The 16049-nt window shown below is 39.0% G+C and overlaps 1 protein-coding gene across 5 annotated transcripts in view; it reads left to right on the top strand.

Annotated features, from left to right (window-relative positions):
- LOC110829914 (uncharacterized) overlaps positions 1–16049 on the top strand; it is a 540512-nt gene that overhangs the window by 427318 nt on the left and 97145 nt on the right. The window contains exon 7 of one of the 5 annotated variants that reach the window (XR_015533591.1): positions 14674–15908. The exons of the other annotated variants lie outside the window; for them this stretch is intronic. The gene's annotated coding sequence lies outside the window, so the exon portion shown is untranslated. Of the gene's footprint in view, positions 1–14673; positions 15909–16049 lie in introns of those variants that run through there. 5 annotated transcript variants of the gene reach the window in all.

Raw genomic sequence — 16049 nt, 5'->3', positions numbered from 1 at the left:
CATGGGACTTAGAGTGACGTCTCCCTACAAAAAAACAAACTCACTATTTTTTCATCCTTCACGTTTGTCGTCTTTGACGTCAGTGCTGATGGACAGACAGCAGACGTCTCCAAGATGAGTTTTACCCTCGTCTCCACCTTCCTGAATGTGAAGACTTACTGAGCAGCTTAATATTTGCGTTTATTTTTTTGCATTAAGGATATTAAGAGAATTAACTCTAATAATAATTAGCGCCTGTTACTGAAGAAATATTTTATTCTGAAACGAGGAAGGTCAGTTGATTTTGTATAAGAAATTCATGTGCCAGATATATATTTTTTGGTATGGAAAGGAATGTTTTCTATCGACGAAATAAGAAATTATTATTAAGACTAGAGACTGTATAATTTTTCTTCCTCGTACCTGGTCATAAATGTAATGAAGACATCAGAGAACTGGGAATTTTCTGCTGGGTCATCTATCAGAGTTCAATTCCCTGCAGGGCGGAATGTTTCTCTCCGCTTCGAAGTCCAGACTGGCTCTGGGGCTCACACAGCCTCCTGTCAGTAAGTGTGGGATTCTTTTTTCGATGGTAAAACGGTCTGGGAGTAAAGCTAACCGTTCGTAGTCTAGTGGCGATTTTAAGAATTCTTGTGCCTATACATTCACTACCACACACGTCTTTATTAAAGCAGTGCTTCGTTCAGCATAGGGACAACTTCACCTTCATATTCAATGGAAATAATTGTTACGTATATTGGTACAATACAAAATAAATGCCAAAAGAATTGGCTGCAATAGTCAGGAGTCAGAAGGATTGTCCTATATCGTTTTCCAGATGCATATATATTTTGTTCTTTGCTTCTGATTCACACTCACTTGTTATTATTTACGGAAATAATGAAAGGAAATGAATACTGTTACGTTCTCTGAGGGCCAAAGCCGACTAGCTGGCTGCTGGCCTCACGTTCACATGCCTAAGCAGAGGTGAACTATAAGTCAACTTATAGCCATGCATTAATGCCGTAATATCTCTGCACGATGGATTATGAGACTCAGGTGAAAATTCTGACATTTGTATTTTCTTCTTATTTATTCGTCCTTCCACTCCCTCTCTTAAGTCAACTCCTACTCAGCTTTTGAGAGATAGTAAAGGCGGCTGAAGCATAAGGCTAAAACTTACTTTTCATCTAGTGAGATACGAAGAATTTGTGGAACTTTATCTCTGTGTCCTTTTACCCATTCATGTCGATGTGCTATTCACAACTGTAGCTTTTCCTTAATGTTTTACTACATTCGTGTATGATAGATCAGTGATATTCAACCTGGGGTACGCGAAGACATCTTAGGGGGTACGTGAAAATTAAAAAAATATTATTTTATGATAAACACTGTATAATCAGTAATGTAATTTATTTAATTTATTTTAGATGTAGATTATGTAATATGTATAACTTGAATTATACACCAACAACTTTGGGGGTACAAAGTTGAAGAGAAATTATATCTGGGGGTAGGCTGACAAAAAAGGTTGAATATCATTGTCATAGATGACTAAAAAATTATTCTCTTAATAAATAAACCTTTGATTTAAATGTGGTTTGTTCACCCCTGTTAATGAAATTTTTGGATGAGATGGAATAAGTAAGTAGAAAGTTAACGAAGATTTAAGCTTCTGAAGAAAAAATCGGAACTTGAACGAAGGGAAAGATAAAATAGTTTTTATCTGTTGAAAGGTTTTCTTCAAATGTACGTCCGTCTCTGCTTCTTAAGAAACGGAGAGAAACGAGGGAAGGAACACAAGAGGCTAAACCGTTGTAAGGAGAGGTAGTTGTGATGTAGAGGGGGTGGGAGTATTTGACGAATAAAAAACATTCAGAACTGGAAAGGGGTTGGTGCTGCGTGAAGGAAAATTAAATTCTTTTGCATGAATTTGCATTCCTGATTGGTTAATCTCCATATTGATGAGATTCCGACTATTTATACAGAGTAAAGATAACTGAACCAGGAGTGTGGGGCTTCTCAAGTCCTATAGTCTAGGCACAGTCAAGATGGTTTCATTTGAAATTGATTAAGTAAACTTAGAAAGTAGGATTATAATTTTGATTTCAAAATAAAACCGTATAGACCCATATTTTTATTAATATTACTGTCAATGAAAGTAGAGTTTTATGAAATATTAAATACTAAGGAATTTAATGCTCTTGTTAGATTTGTTTCCATTTCACATTACTTTCGTCTATATCCTTACTGAAATTTTTATAATAAACTTGCTGAAACTCTGGTCCCTTAACGCTACGCTGTACTTTGTGCTGGGACGAAGACTGCTTGGGACTGAAAACGTACGTGTATATTATATTTGCTCTTAATTTTTATACCAATGCACCATTTTATATCTTACATTCTTGTAGCTCTTGTTTCAAACAAACAAGTGACCGTGTTACGTGTTTAAATTATAACGTTGTAAAAGTTCCAGTACATTTTATGAACACTAAAATTAAACGTCTTGGAGCCCATTTATACTCGCATAAAATGTAAAATTGCACGTAAAATTTATATCTTACGTACACCACAACTTAGCAGAGTATTAACCGGTAACAGCTGTTTTGATGGATGGTGTGTTTACAGCATGCCTGTTCTTAAATTTAACGGAACCATTATTTATATAAGCGTTTATCAATTGGCTGTCCGCTGCTCAATTTGGACTGAATAGTTATTAAGTTACAGTACAGATATAGAAGGATACGGTCGTAAAGTGTTTGAAGGTTCTGTCGTGGGAGACTAAGGAAATTTGTAGACTTGAACGAGATTCGTGATGGGGACTGATTAATACAGTTACAGCTTTACCACTTCATCATATAGTTTCATCTTATTTTATATAACATGCCTATATTTTTACTGACACCGCCTTGTATACGGAGGCAACAAGGATCTCTGAAACGTGGATAATCTTCTACCAGGCTACAAGGCGCTACAACCCATAAGGCCATCTTCGATTCTGCTGTTTTATGTACAATTTCGACTTTCTTGGAAGAGTCGTATCGATTGTCGAATGTTGTCTAATGTTTCGACAAACATTGCAGATGACTAATGTTGTGATAATTATTAATTTTTAGCATTGTTTATTTATATCGAGAGTATGAAGTATTATACAAATGATTAATAGATTCCAGAATGCTCGGTAACAAAATATGTGGGACTTTAATGTATCATTGGGACATTAAAGATTAAGTAATTATTTTGCAGATTTCTTATATGGAGAGGACTGAAACCGTGGATGAAGTCTCGATAACACTCAAACACCGGGAAAATTAAGACATAAATTATTAAATAACACTTTATCTTCAAACGTGACTGACTGTTAACGTGCCAAGTTCACTCACAGAATGAAAGAAACGTAGTGACAAGTAACTACTGTTCGTTCTATAAATGTAAAAATTCTTACCAGTTTATCATAAATCTTGAAATATGGAAGGACTGAACTGGATTTTCGACCTATACTTGAGTACAGCGTTTAATGAACTGTAACGGCGCAATTGCTAATACCAGTACATATAGAAGATATTAAAATATCCACAAGAATAATGCAAAGGAATTTGGAAGACCTCATATAATGTTGCTGTAAAGAAATGAAGCAAAAGCCAGAGATTTAATTATTTTAAAAAACAGGAAACAAAGGAACAGGGCGTTTAACTTGTAAATGTGCTCGATGTATAAGTTGGCCCACTACAAAGCGACAAGACAAGCAGCAGAGAGCGATGAAACTGAAGAAAGAGCTAGAAAGGGAAGAAAAGAAATTTTCGTTTCGGGGGCCAGTGGTTTCTTGTTGTCTTAAGTTCATTGAGCTGGTCGTTATCCACAGCTGTATCTGAGTTAGGGAACAACTTAAAACAATGAATAACATTGCGGGGGAAAGAAATGGCAATGGGGTGTCACAGGGTGTGTCCTCCAGCTTGCAACAGCCGATATTAGTTGCTCATTTACTTTATATATTATGCATTTGTAAACAAGAATACGATTCACTTTCTACAAGTATGATGCCCAAAATTGCTTTTGATGTCTTAAATTTATGTACTGGAATGTAAAGTCGTTTAATACCTATCTACTGTGTAAACAGCTGCAAAATTCTACCCACGTACGAACATCACTTTTAATTACTGCGTAAAATGTGAAATGTTGCCATCTTCAGGTGAGATTTTATAACATTATTAGTAAATAAGTGCTTTAGGGACAAGCTGAACACAGAAATTCGACTTCAGGGGCAGGTGGAGAATAGACTAAAATGGCTTCGAAACCTTCAAGTCTCGCAAGCTTATGTCATCACGGAACCAGCCTGAAAATTTACTTCCACCCACGCACTTACAGGCTACGAAATCGTACAGATGGAACTTCACATTTACCTACGAAGAAATTTTTAGAACTATTATTCCGTTGTTAGATTACAGATTTCTTATGGACCATAATCGTGCTGACAAGACAATACGTCGTCAGCAGCCTTGAGAATTCGACTGGAGACTTTTTCAAACAAAAGAGAAGAAGGGATAAACATCTACTCCAGCTCGAAACTGGAGCAACCTCTCCTGAGCTCCCTCGATAATATAAATCTTCGCCCATAAAAGATGGAGAAGACATCTTTCGAAAAACGAATAACAAAGAAAGAGAAAAAGAAGGGAGGGAAAAGAAAGATGAAAGAGAATTAGCATAATCAGAATAATTTCCTCCAGCTGACAGTCTCATGATTCTTCGTACTCTGCTCCTACTCGTTCTGTCTCTTTCCCTAGGATCAACCCTCTTCTTATTCTCCCTCATATTCCATGTTTTGAAAATGCACCCCGGCACCCTATACTTGGCCACCCTCCTTTTTCTGGAGTTACCCACTCCGAAATAAGAAGTTATAGCTCTCAGATTCTAACATTATGCATGGTGTATAAAAGAGCACGAGAAGACTGTCAAATATTGAAAATAAAAATTCATCTTCTATGCATCGTCACCAACAGCTGGGTCTTGTTTTCACAAGTTTATGTTTCCTCTTCTATGGCCATGTGCATGTGTTTTATCAATACGTTAAAGGTAGGCCGTATTAAAGACGCAGGCTACTTAGAGCTAACAAGGTGTGAAAAGCAAACTTATGCTATGGTAATAAACAATGCTGTTGTCTATTGTTAACAACTTGTTGGCGAATGCTTTTTCTGGACCCTGCATATGCTTCATTCGTACAGAGAATAGATCCGACAGTTTAATTTCACCATTTAAAATTTTTAATCCATGAAAATTATTCAAAGTAACACTGTATGTGTATGATAATATAACATTTTATTTCACCCGAAAAAGCGTAGTTTATAATTTCCAACAAAAATGTAATGACTATTTCCTTTTCTTGGATGGTGTACATTACTGCACGTAAGAAAGCTGCTGTTTGCACAGCGAATTATTTTTCGATTATTCTGATGTGTTTTATGTGGTTCTAGGTAAAGCGATGGATTTTAAATCAGTGAGAATTAGTGAAAAACTGGGCACAACTGGTTAAAGCTTTATGAAATTTTAGGTTTTTACGGAAATGATATTTTCAATGTTAGTTTTCTGGGTTGTGACGTTGTGTGAAATATATTACTTTGGTCTTTAGAGCTTAAGACTAACATCGACACACTTGCAGTCTTTAATCTATTCTGTACTCTGCTGTCTCTTTGAAATCAACGAAGGCTTTGTTTACAGCAATTGCCTCCAAAACTATAATATCAGTAAGGCAGTTTTGGATAGTTACAGACGATGGGTTGAGCCAGGATTTTTCAGTCGAGAACAATGCAGACTTTGGCCTACATATTTTTTGTATGTCTCAGTTACTGGATTTAATCAAAATCTTTTGGCCCATTTGAATATTTCTCGGATGAACAAACGGACAGAGAGACAAACATAGCAACCAAATTATGCATTAAGTGAAGGAATTTTATGCAAATAACACATAAAACTTTCATACATAGTTCGTATTAATGAACAACCCTATGGTTTTTTAATTGTATCCATCGTCTGATGCTAAAGAATTTGACGTCAGACAATAATCCAGATTATAATACATCATTGGCAAAACTCTTTTAATTGCCCCACCATATGGTAAAATTATATTTGTAGGTCTAATTTGTCTCTGTAGCAAATGTTACTTATTTCCCTTAAATTAAAATAGTTTTGTTTGTATGGTGTATTGAACCATTTCTACAAGAAGAAATAATATGTTTATTTTCATCTTCAAATAAAGCAGGGTGTATATTTGGTTCATGCAAATAAAACGTTGGTTAAACAGCTTAGAGCGTAAACAACTATCACAAAAATTTATGAAAACAGTTTGGTAGTTCACATGGTTAAAAATGCTGACATAATTTTTTAAGCATTTATTTTATTCTGTGTGGTTAAAGAACGTACTGAAAAAACATTTCTCAATTGCAAGCTTAATTGACATGATCATGTTCTACTCTTAAATCAAGCTATAATTTCCTGTAAATATATGGCCGTAATCGCTTTGTCAGTAAGATGTGCAACATAGCTCAACGAGAAGACATCAGTTTAAAATTAATACTTGGCGACCCAATGATCTGATGAAACGGAGAGGCTTGTGGCTTGTAACATCCGCGATCGCCCTGTGGAGGGATGTGAAGGGCGCTATATGCTCGAAGAGAGTCAACACATGGACGAACCTTGGCATTTGATTCAAGCGGCTGAGATAAAACTGCGACATGCCTGGAATTTTTCAGCGTGCGCAAAATTATTGGCGTCGCAGGGAACAGTTATGCATTCAGCCTAACGGAGAGTATTTTCAGTAGCTTTGTAAACATTTTGTAAATATTTTGACGCTGTCATGTTGACACAATAAATAAATACTCTTCCCGTGATTAAGTAACTTGTCTCGTTCAGCTCCTTAATGCTCTCTGTTCTCACTAACGGAGCTCTTGCGACCGTTTATAGGAAATTTGGCTTCTTTTTAGAGTACTTAATTTAGAATCATCATTTACGGCCCTGATAACGCAGTTGATAGATACATAAATGAGTTTATATAATCACGAATTTAAAAAATCTAAATCTAGTCGTTTTAAGTATCCTTTTAAACAGCACTGAAAGGTCGCTTTATGCTGAAAGGGATGGAGGTGCTAAGAGAAATATATGCTCACACGCATGAAGTAACGTACAGGTCACGTTTAGTTCGCGGCACTTCCCGCAAGATGGTACCACTTGCTTGTAACAAGAACATGAGGGATTGGGGTGAGGGGTGCATGAGAGACCCACTGTGCATGTCAGGTCCTTCTCTGGAAGTTCGTGTCTTCGCTTGCTATTAATATTCCCATCTCTTCTACCGGTCTTTTTTCTTCTTCTCTTAACTTGTCAGTAGGCCTACTCTTCAGTGATTTTGCGTACAAGGAGAAATGTTCCGGGCTCAGTAGAAGACGGGCCTATAACCCTCTCCGTGACTGAGTGAAAAATGCCTTACTTTTTCGAGCAAAATCTTTCCCTGTAAAGCTACCAGTGACGAATTCCTACTTAATATTAAGCTTGAAAAATGTTATTAATGTTGAGTTCTACTCGTCTTGTGTGTGTGTATTCGTGAATATTTCTGAGATTTGGATAGGCACACTGTTAAGACTTTTGTGGATTGCAGGTTTGGGGAAGGGAAACAATAGAAATACAGTCATGACATATTTTAGAAGATATATCAGAATTTCTATAAAGACAAGTAAAAAAAGTGGACGGTTTGAAATGTCAGTTTTCTTGAATATGTACCCTGGACTCTTGGAGTACCTGTTGAACGGGGCTAAGCAGACTCCTGTGAAGACAGTAATGTCATAAGTGATATTTAAGACTCTCGTGGTGACGGGTGTAAAGATGACTTTCTTCTTGGACGTTGCAATTTGGTAGAAGTTGACCGACGTATCAGAGGTACTTACGGCTTTCATAATCATGGCGATCTGATGATTTAGGCTGTAAGCACATCTAAAACTTCTGAAGACTTTTATCACACTACATAGAAGAAAATACGAGCAGACATCTACCTTCACGGTAATTAAAATTCGGTTTCCATAAAAACCGTTTGGTGGGGGGTGGACTTGACTATCTGAGAGATTGCTAACTTCACAGTAAAAACTCTATCCTATGTATCTGGCTGGCAAGTTAATAGTAATATTAGGCTATAGCTTACCTGTTTGTAATTTAACTTACAATCCGACTGTAAAAATGATGCCACATAAACCACCTTCAAGCTTCACTTAGATCAGTGCTGTACGAACAGTAATAAGTTATTTAAAGAGTATCATGTCTATTATTCACTGAACAGGATCTTGAATATCTATGTATTTTATTTATTTAACAACTCTGTGATTAGCTCAGATTGCATCAAATGATGAGGTGATTACAGAATGATGAATTGGAAAGAATTTGAAAGGAAGCGGCCGTTGTTAAATTTAATGTACTACCCCGGTATATGTTCCTCAAGGAATGGAGGAATCCACAATAAAAATTGTCATGGTACTTGGTAACTGGGCCGATATTTGAACCCTGGCCCTCCCTAGTTTCTCGCATAATTGTGAGGTTCTCACAGCGACGAGTATGAAGATGGCTGTCTTTTGGGATGATGCACCGTGTAGTCGGTGAATGTGTACCAGACCAGAAGGTGCGGCATATTTAAAGATGTGTCATCTAATCATAGTTGCAGAAATAATTACGGCAATACAAACAATGTTATTAAGATCTGATCCGGCACCTTGATGCATACGCGTGTGCATTTTCATATTGAGTAGCACTTGGGCCACTCTTGTAATCAGAATTGTGACGTATAAAAACGCGTTTCAGCCAGGTGACGTCAGCACGTGACTGCCTGGGCGTCACATTTCCGTTTCATATGCAGCCTCACCTGGTGAATACAAGATCAGCCGAAACGTGGATTTAAAAAAAAACACAAAGTTCATTTGTCTCATCTATAAAAAGTCTAGGGACTGGAGATAAAATGTCTCCCCATCTTGTAAAAAATTCTGTGAACTGAAATAATGGCAGCGGATCAAAGTGGTTTCCGAATAGCTGTTTACTTATAGGATAATGTTTCTGATTTTGTGTACCATGGCATACAGGTGTGTGGGGGATGTGAAGTATAGCTTCACACATTCCTAACTTTGGCGCTAGATTGGAGTGCATTATTTTCACTCACAAACAGCTTATCCCCAAAGGAAGAATGCTGTAGCTACTGGATGATCTATTAGGGCCCCAGAACCGGTCTGGATGTTATCTTACAGACCGATAAATATGTCTTGAATTTCTTTTCAGGTGCAAATAATTTATGAACGTTTTCTTGCCTAGTTTATAAAAGCGCTAAAACTTTAGCAAGCTATCTGGAAACAGAAGCCAAAGATTCAATACTGCCAGTGAAAGATTCTTGATGATGATTCGTCCATCTACAAATTTTTCAGCCCAGTTCATAGACATGTACAGGCTGAAAATATTCCAAAGGTGAATGGGAAATACTCAGACCCCAAGACTTCACTGCACCATTACCCAGGGACACACGTTCTTCATCTTCACCGCCATAAGAACCTCAGAGTCTCAGATTTTGTAAAATGATCGCTTAAACGAGGAAAATAAAGGAAAATAACGCAACTAATTGGATTAAACTGACGCTGGATCGATTACATTGGCATTTCGTTTAGCTGGAGGTGGTCACTGCATATTTTCTGAGCTAAATTCGAAGCTTGGAAACAAGATTCAGGCCTGTAAGATTTGATGTTTTCACAGCGGTGAGTATGAAGATTTCTGTCTTCTGGGTTGTTACTCTGTGTAGTCTGGTCGATGTTTACCAGACTACACAGCGCAACAACCCAGATGACAGAAATCTTCAAGATTCAGGCTTGTTCCATGCAGTCGACTTTATGTGGAGCATGTTCCTGTAAAGTTTTACTCTTGAGGGCTGGTGCCGTTAGAGCTGATGGCCCCAGACGCTCCACAGTGAACATCCACGGCCTTACAGCATCCCCTTCCCGTACTCAACTGTCAAGACTTCGTCAGTTTCACCACCACCCCAAACAAGATGGATCACTGGCGAATGGAAATCATGGTCCAGGGAAAAATCCTACCCCTCCTTCCTTATAACCACCCCCCTTTTATTCTTTCCCTTTAGCTTCATCCTTCCTATCACCATCTTTGTTTCTCTCTTGTATTAAAGGGTGGATTGTGGGTTAGGAATCCTGCATAGATACCAAAAGTGTAAAGGGGATATTGCACTCTTTCCCCACCCTTTCATTGTAGATACATCCCCACACAACTTACTCCTCTCCTAGAAGTTGATCTATACTGTCTCATACCAAAAACCCTTACTTCTTTTTTTGATCAGCCTACATAGAATAAAATACAATAGAATTTAACAGGGTTTTTGTGTGTACGCTACAATCATCCCTTCTTGCTTTTCTGTAACTACTCCTTCACCCCTCTCTGTTCCCTTTCTAACCCATAGTACCTCGTCATTTCTAAGCAAAGAATGAAGAGGTGGTGGACTTGGTATGGCTCAGTTTTTTGAAGTCGATAACAATAGGATGGTTGCTTTGAGAAGGGGTTGGTGAAAGTTGCTGAAAATACGACGGTCATATCGCCAGTCAACACTTTATTAGAACGCACTGACCGAATGAAGGATTTTGAGGATCGAAGGTTGAATAGCGAAAAGCAATGGGACATGATAAGCATGAAACAGTCATTGCTTCAGTCACGTTGGACAGGGATTAAGGGGAAGGAATCAATTGGAATCCAAAGGAACGGAGTAACTACGTTTTGTTACACAACTCTTAATGCGTTTGAAGGGAGCGTCGTGAGACCAAGTGTGTTTTGAGCAAAGTCTTTAATTATCAAACATTGATACAATTACAGTTAAATGTTACATGCCTTCATATATAGTATTATCATTTAATGCCTTACACTAGGGGTGCCAATCTACGGACCGCAGGCCGGATACGGCAGTCCTTCATGTGGCCAATTTAACAAATCAGTAACTTAAAACTATAGCAACTCGGGCACAGCAAACCAGGTTGAATGCCCTGAAATTCGGTATTATGGCATTTGTTTAATTTTGTGGATTCAAAGAAATTGATTTCTTGTGTTGGTAGTCGATGCAGTGAACATGCATAAAAATTCGGAATTGTTTTTGTCCATTTTTCGATTCAATTTTTGCACGGTAGTTTTAACCATAAAGTTTTAATTACCCTTTATACTTCTTTGCCATTATACCGGTTGTGAGTTGCATAAGTTAGTACAAAATTTTATCAAGTATATTTGGTAGCAGATATACGAACAAGATTTTTTCCGCATTAAACAAAGGACACCAAAGTTAATGTCGAGAATCACTGATGTACACATACATGACTTGATCTGAACTGCCATTTAAAAAATTAACCAAATGTTAATTATCTTGGAGAGCAAAAGTAGGCCAAATTTTTGCATTAATAAGGCAAGTTCAGGCTGTTCTTTGTTGTAATGTTCTGTTTTGTTTTGGCTACGACTGAGATGTTATGCACCGGTCCCCCTAGCACAAATATTTTAATATGGACTGCTTGTCTGAAAGTTTGATCAACCCCGAGTTTCACAGCGAAGCTTTCAAAAGCTATGCACAATACCACAATAGCTATCCTCTTACAAAATTCCACGTTACGTGTACTACAACGAATCACTTACAATAAAAAGATGCAGGCAGTAACCTCACTTAGGAACATTCACGTTAATGGACAGAAACGTAGCGTAAAATATGGTAAAGCAGTCGAAGGCGTTTATAACTAGGTGTTATGTTTTCGAACAACGGAACAATCAACAAATATTTAGAGAAAATCAATTTTATTAATTGAATTGAAACATACAAGCAACGTACCCAATTATTACGTACGCTATAACAATACAGCAAAATCTTTTGCATCGTGCGCATCAAGGCTTAGCGCAAGCCGATCTAATTTATGTACCGCCCCTACTTTCACTGACAGACTGGACGACATTGACTTCCTTGTTTCGGATTAATTTTTTATTTTTTCGGTTAGTATTCTGATGACTAGCCAGGCAGAGCGCATGCGCGTAATTGTAAAAGTCTGCGTGGGATAAATATCGTAATGTGAATCTTCGTAAAGTGAGGACTGTGTATAAGCTATTGCGATAAAACAGAGGCTCTGAAGAACAAAGCTGTGTCCTCAAGGTACATTCACGGACAATTTTTCACGGAAACATAGAAGCACAATCAGAAGATAACCCAATTACCAGTTTGCTTCCGACCATTACTTTGACAGAATATTACATTTACTATATGATTAATATTTGCTACAAAATATAACTAAGTCAACAAGCAAGTCTGTGTGTATGGAGTAACTGTTGGGAAGCCCCGGAGGAAAACTCCGTGTTGCTTAGACCACGGCCTTGCCCAACACAAGTTATAATTTCGGGCTCCGCCGGGAATCGAACCCGGGACCCCAGAATTGCAAGGCCAGCGTTCTAACCGCTAGACCACCGTGGCGGTCTCTAAATACCTACTAACTCATAAATCTATTCTTTATAAATCATGAAATTATTAGAATTGTCTGACTGTTTAAAGTAAATTAAGAACACTCCAGTAATTTACTGGGATACTAGGAACGACCCGTTCTTCAAGTGCCTGAGCACTGCGGGTCCCAACTTTACGTTGGCTTGATCTATGGACATTCGGTAGGACTCCTTGGACGAGGGATCAGCCCGTCGCAAGACCTCTACCTGTACACAGGACAACACAACACAGAAAAACGCGGACAAACATCCATGGTTTGAGTGGGATTCGAACCCACGGTCCCAGCGACCAAGCGACACAAGGCCCACGCCTCAAACCGCTAGGCCACTAGTAATTTAAGAACACTCCAGTAATTTACTGGGATACTAGGAACGACCCGTTCTTCAAGTGCCTGAGCATTGCGGGTCCCAACTTTACGTTGGCTTGATCTATGGACATTCGGTAGGACTCCTTGGACGAGGGATCAGCCCGTCGCAAGACCTCTACCTGTACACAGGACAACACAACAGAAAAACGCGGACAAACATCCATGGCTTGAGTGGGATTCGAACCCACGGTCCCAGCGACCAAGCGGCACAAGGCCCACGCCTCAGACCGCTAGGCCACTGCGGACCCCTCCAGTAATGTAACACAACATAAATGTATTTTCATCGTCTCAATATCTGGCTTTTTCATGTCAAATATTATAAAGGCTTAACGGGTCATCTTAATGTTTAAATTAATACAGAGCTTTAAAACGAGGGAGAATAGCAATTACGTTGGCTTGATCTATGGACATTCGGTAGGACTCCTTGGACGAGGGATCGGCCCGTCGCAAGGCCTCTACCTGTACACAGGACAACACAACACAGAAAAACGCGGACAAACATCCATGGCTTGAGTGGGATTCGAACCCACGGTCCCAGCGACCAAGCGGCACAAGGCCCACGCCTCAGACCGCTAGGCCACTGCGGACCCCTCCAGTAATGTAACACAACATAAATGTATTTTCATCGTCTCAATATCTGGCTTTTTCATGTCAAATATTATAAAGGCTTAACGGGTCATCTTAATGTTTAAATTAATACAGAGCTTTAAAACGAGGGAGAATAGCAATTACGTTGGCTTGATCTATGGACATTCGGTAGGACTCCTTGGACGAGGGATCGGCCCGTCGCAAGGCCTCTACCTGTACACAGGACAACACAACACAGAAAAACGCGGACAAACATCCATGGCTTGAGTGGGATTCGAACCCACGGTCCCAGCGACCAAGCGACACAAGGCCCACGCCTCAGACCGCTAGGCCACTGCGGACCCCTCCAGTAATGTAACACAACATAAATGTATTTTCATCGTCTCAATATCTGGCTTTTTCATGTCAAATATTATAAAGGCTTAACTGGTCATCTTAATGTTAAAATTAATATAGAGCATTAAAACGAGGGAGAACAGCAATTTTTAAAATTAACGATATATAAAAAGTGAAAATATCAGTCACTTGAAAAACATATCAACAATCCTTAAATGTAACTTCTCTCAAGTATATGCTAGAAGCCCTTCCCAGTTTATAAGCTTCAGTTGAGGGTCAGAACTTCGACTGTGATAGTCACTGCCTGCTTTATGTCCCATTATACTTGGAACTGCCATCATCCTTCACACTGACAAGGCTGCATGTAGCTGCCGAGAGAGAGAATGACCAGATTTCTAATTTGAAGTGGTCATTTGTCATTCAGGCAAACCTGCTTTTCGACACAACTGTAATTTCTGAAAATGATCGTGGATTTTATTTGTTATATATTAAGAGCGATGACCTTGTGGAAAGTACGTTTTATTACGTCATGGATCTACTGAATATGCGCCTCTGCTTGAACAACATTGGTCCGAAGAGTGTGTAACTAGATTGAGGATGTTTTCAAGGGCACCCTAACTCTACTCGCAACAACTCTTTTTACAAATATTATAGATTTGTTTATAACTGTAGTAATTTTGACCGTTCTCTACTCTGGTACGGTGGGTTCATTAATGCAAGTAGAACTCCATCGCAATTCGTTTTATTCATGCTTCAAGATTCGAACGCTTATGTAAAAATTTGTAGTTGGAGTTACATGGTGGGAAATTAAATTTCGGATTTCTGCGGATACGTAAGGCGACAAGAATGTATGCAATTTCTCTCATTACAGATCAAAGAATTTTGGAGGAAACGTGGTTGAAGTATTTTCACCGCGACCGTCGCTGGTATCTGAAGTGGATTTATTCGACGATGTATTTGTGCCTGACTGTACATCTGTTTCATTCTGAATGTTGGGTCCGATTAGTTCTTCAACTGAAGAGTCTGAATCGAAAAGACATAGTCGAGTTGTAACTTCGGAATACCAATTATTTTCTTCCGTTGTCAAATGCATTTGATTAACCTGACGGGTCAGATCTTCCTGCCATGAAGTATCCATATTTGGCATCTCTGGAAAATGGAAATTGCATTCTTCCCACACTGGTCGAGCCGAACATGATGACATCTGTTCCTCAGTTTGATACTGAAATGCACAAGAAGGGCGATCCTCTCTCCTGATGTATACATTCTGTGGATCGTCGTAGTACACCCTGGCTCCACATTCCGATGAGGATTGTTGTTGATATCTCGTCTCCTCCTGCCAAGAACACGAGTGATTATTTGCAAAGTGTGTGTTCGAAGAAGCTGTAGCACCCTCAGAAGATTCATCTGAAGCATTGTCGTACACACGTCTTGCGATAGGATGTTCAGCCCTCAAAGCAGACACGAGGTGAGGGAACTGGTTTGCTGAACTGCAAACAGGGTGCTGTGTTTGTGGCATTTGCTGCAGAAATGGTTGAAGATGGTTGAACGGTATGTTGAAGATCTCAGGCGAAGGACTGTGCAGCATTGTGAATTGCTCGTTGTGATAAGAAGGGGGGTTAGAACCCATTAAACTAGTGGAAGTATTGAGAGCAATGCCGTAATCATGTTGCAAGGCTACAGGATTCTCTGCAGGTACATAATAATTACTTTGTCCCGGTATGGGGCTCAGTTCTGGAGTGTGAAGTGTTCTGCTATGTTGCTGATACAGTGTTCCAGATTGGGATGATGCTGCCACCGGTGAAAATGAAAATGAAGATGAAGTTGAAGTTGAAGTTGAAGCAGGTGATACGCAATTATTTGGGCTGGAAGTCAGAGTAGTACTGGAAATGGTTTCAGTGCTAGATGTACGTGGCAGTGACCTGGATTCTCGCATTTTCTTGTATTTCATCCTCCTGTTCTGAAACCATATCTTGAGCTGTCGTTCCGAGAGATTAAGTTCTGCTGATAACTCTGAACGGCGTGGACGACAGAGGTAGCTGCTGCAGCCGAATTCCTTCTCCATCTCATGCAACTGGGAACTTGTGTAGGCGGTTCGAGTACGTTTGCTGCCTTTAGCTGAAGATCCTCTAGATGACTTGGTGGTGGACGTGGACTGATTAAAACCGGGTACATCTGTTGACAAAAATAAGTGTTTGTAAATCGTACATTTTGCTTATTTGATTGCGACAGATACTGATTACAATA

This window comes from Zootermopsis nevadensis, unplaced genomic scaffold, assembly GCF_977971745.1.
Source record: "Zootermopsis nevadensis isolate Lab colony 2312 unplaced genomic scaffold, Znev_1.0 Znev_ptg000001l, whole genome shotgun sequence".
Classification (NCBI taxonomy): domain Eukaryota; kingdom Metazoa; phylum Arthropoda; class Insecta; order Blattodea; family Termopsidae; genus Zootermopsis; species Zootermopsis nevadensis.
This window is presented reverse-complemented; position numbering and strand designations above follow the sequence as displayed.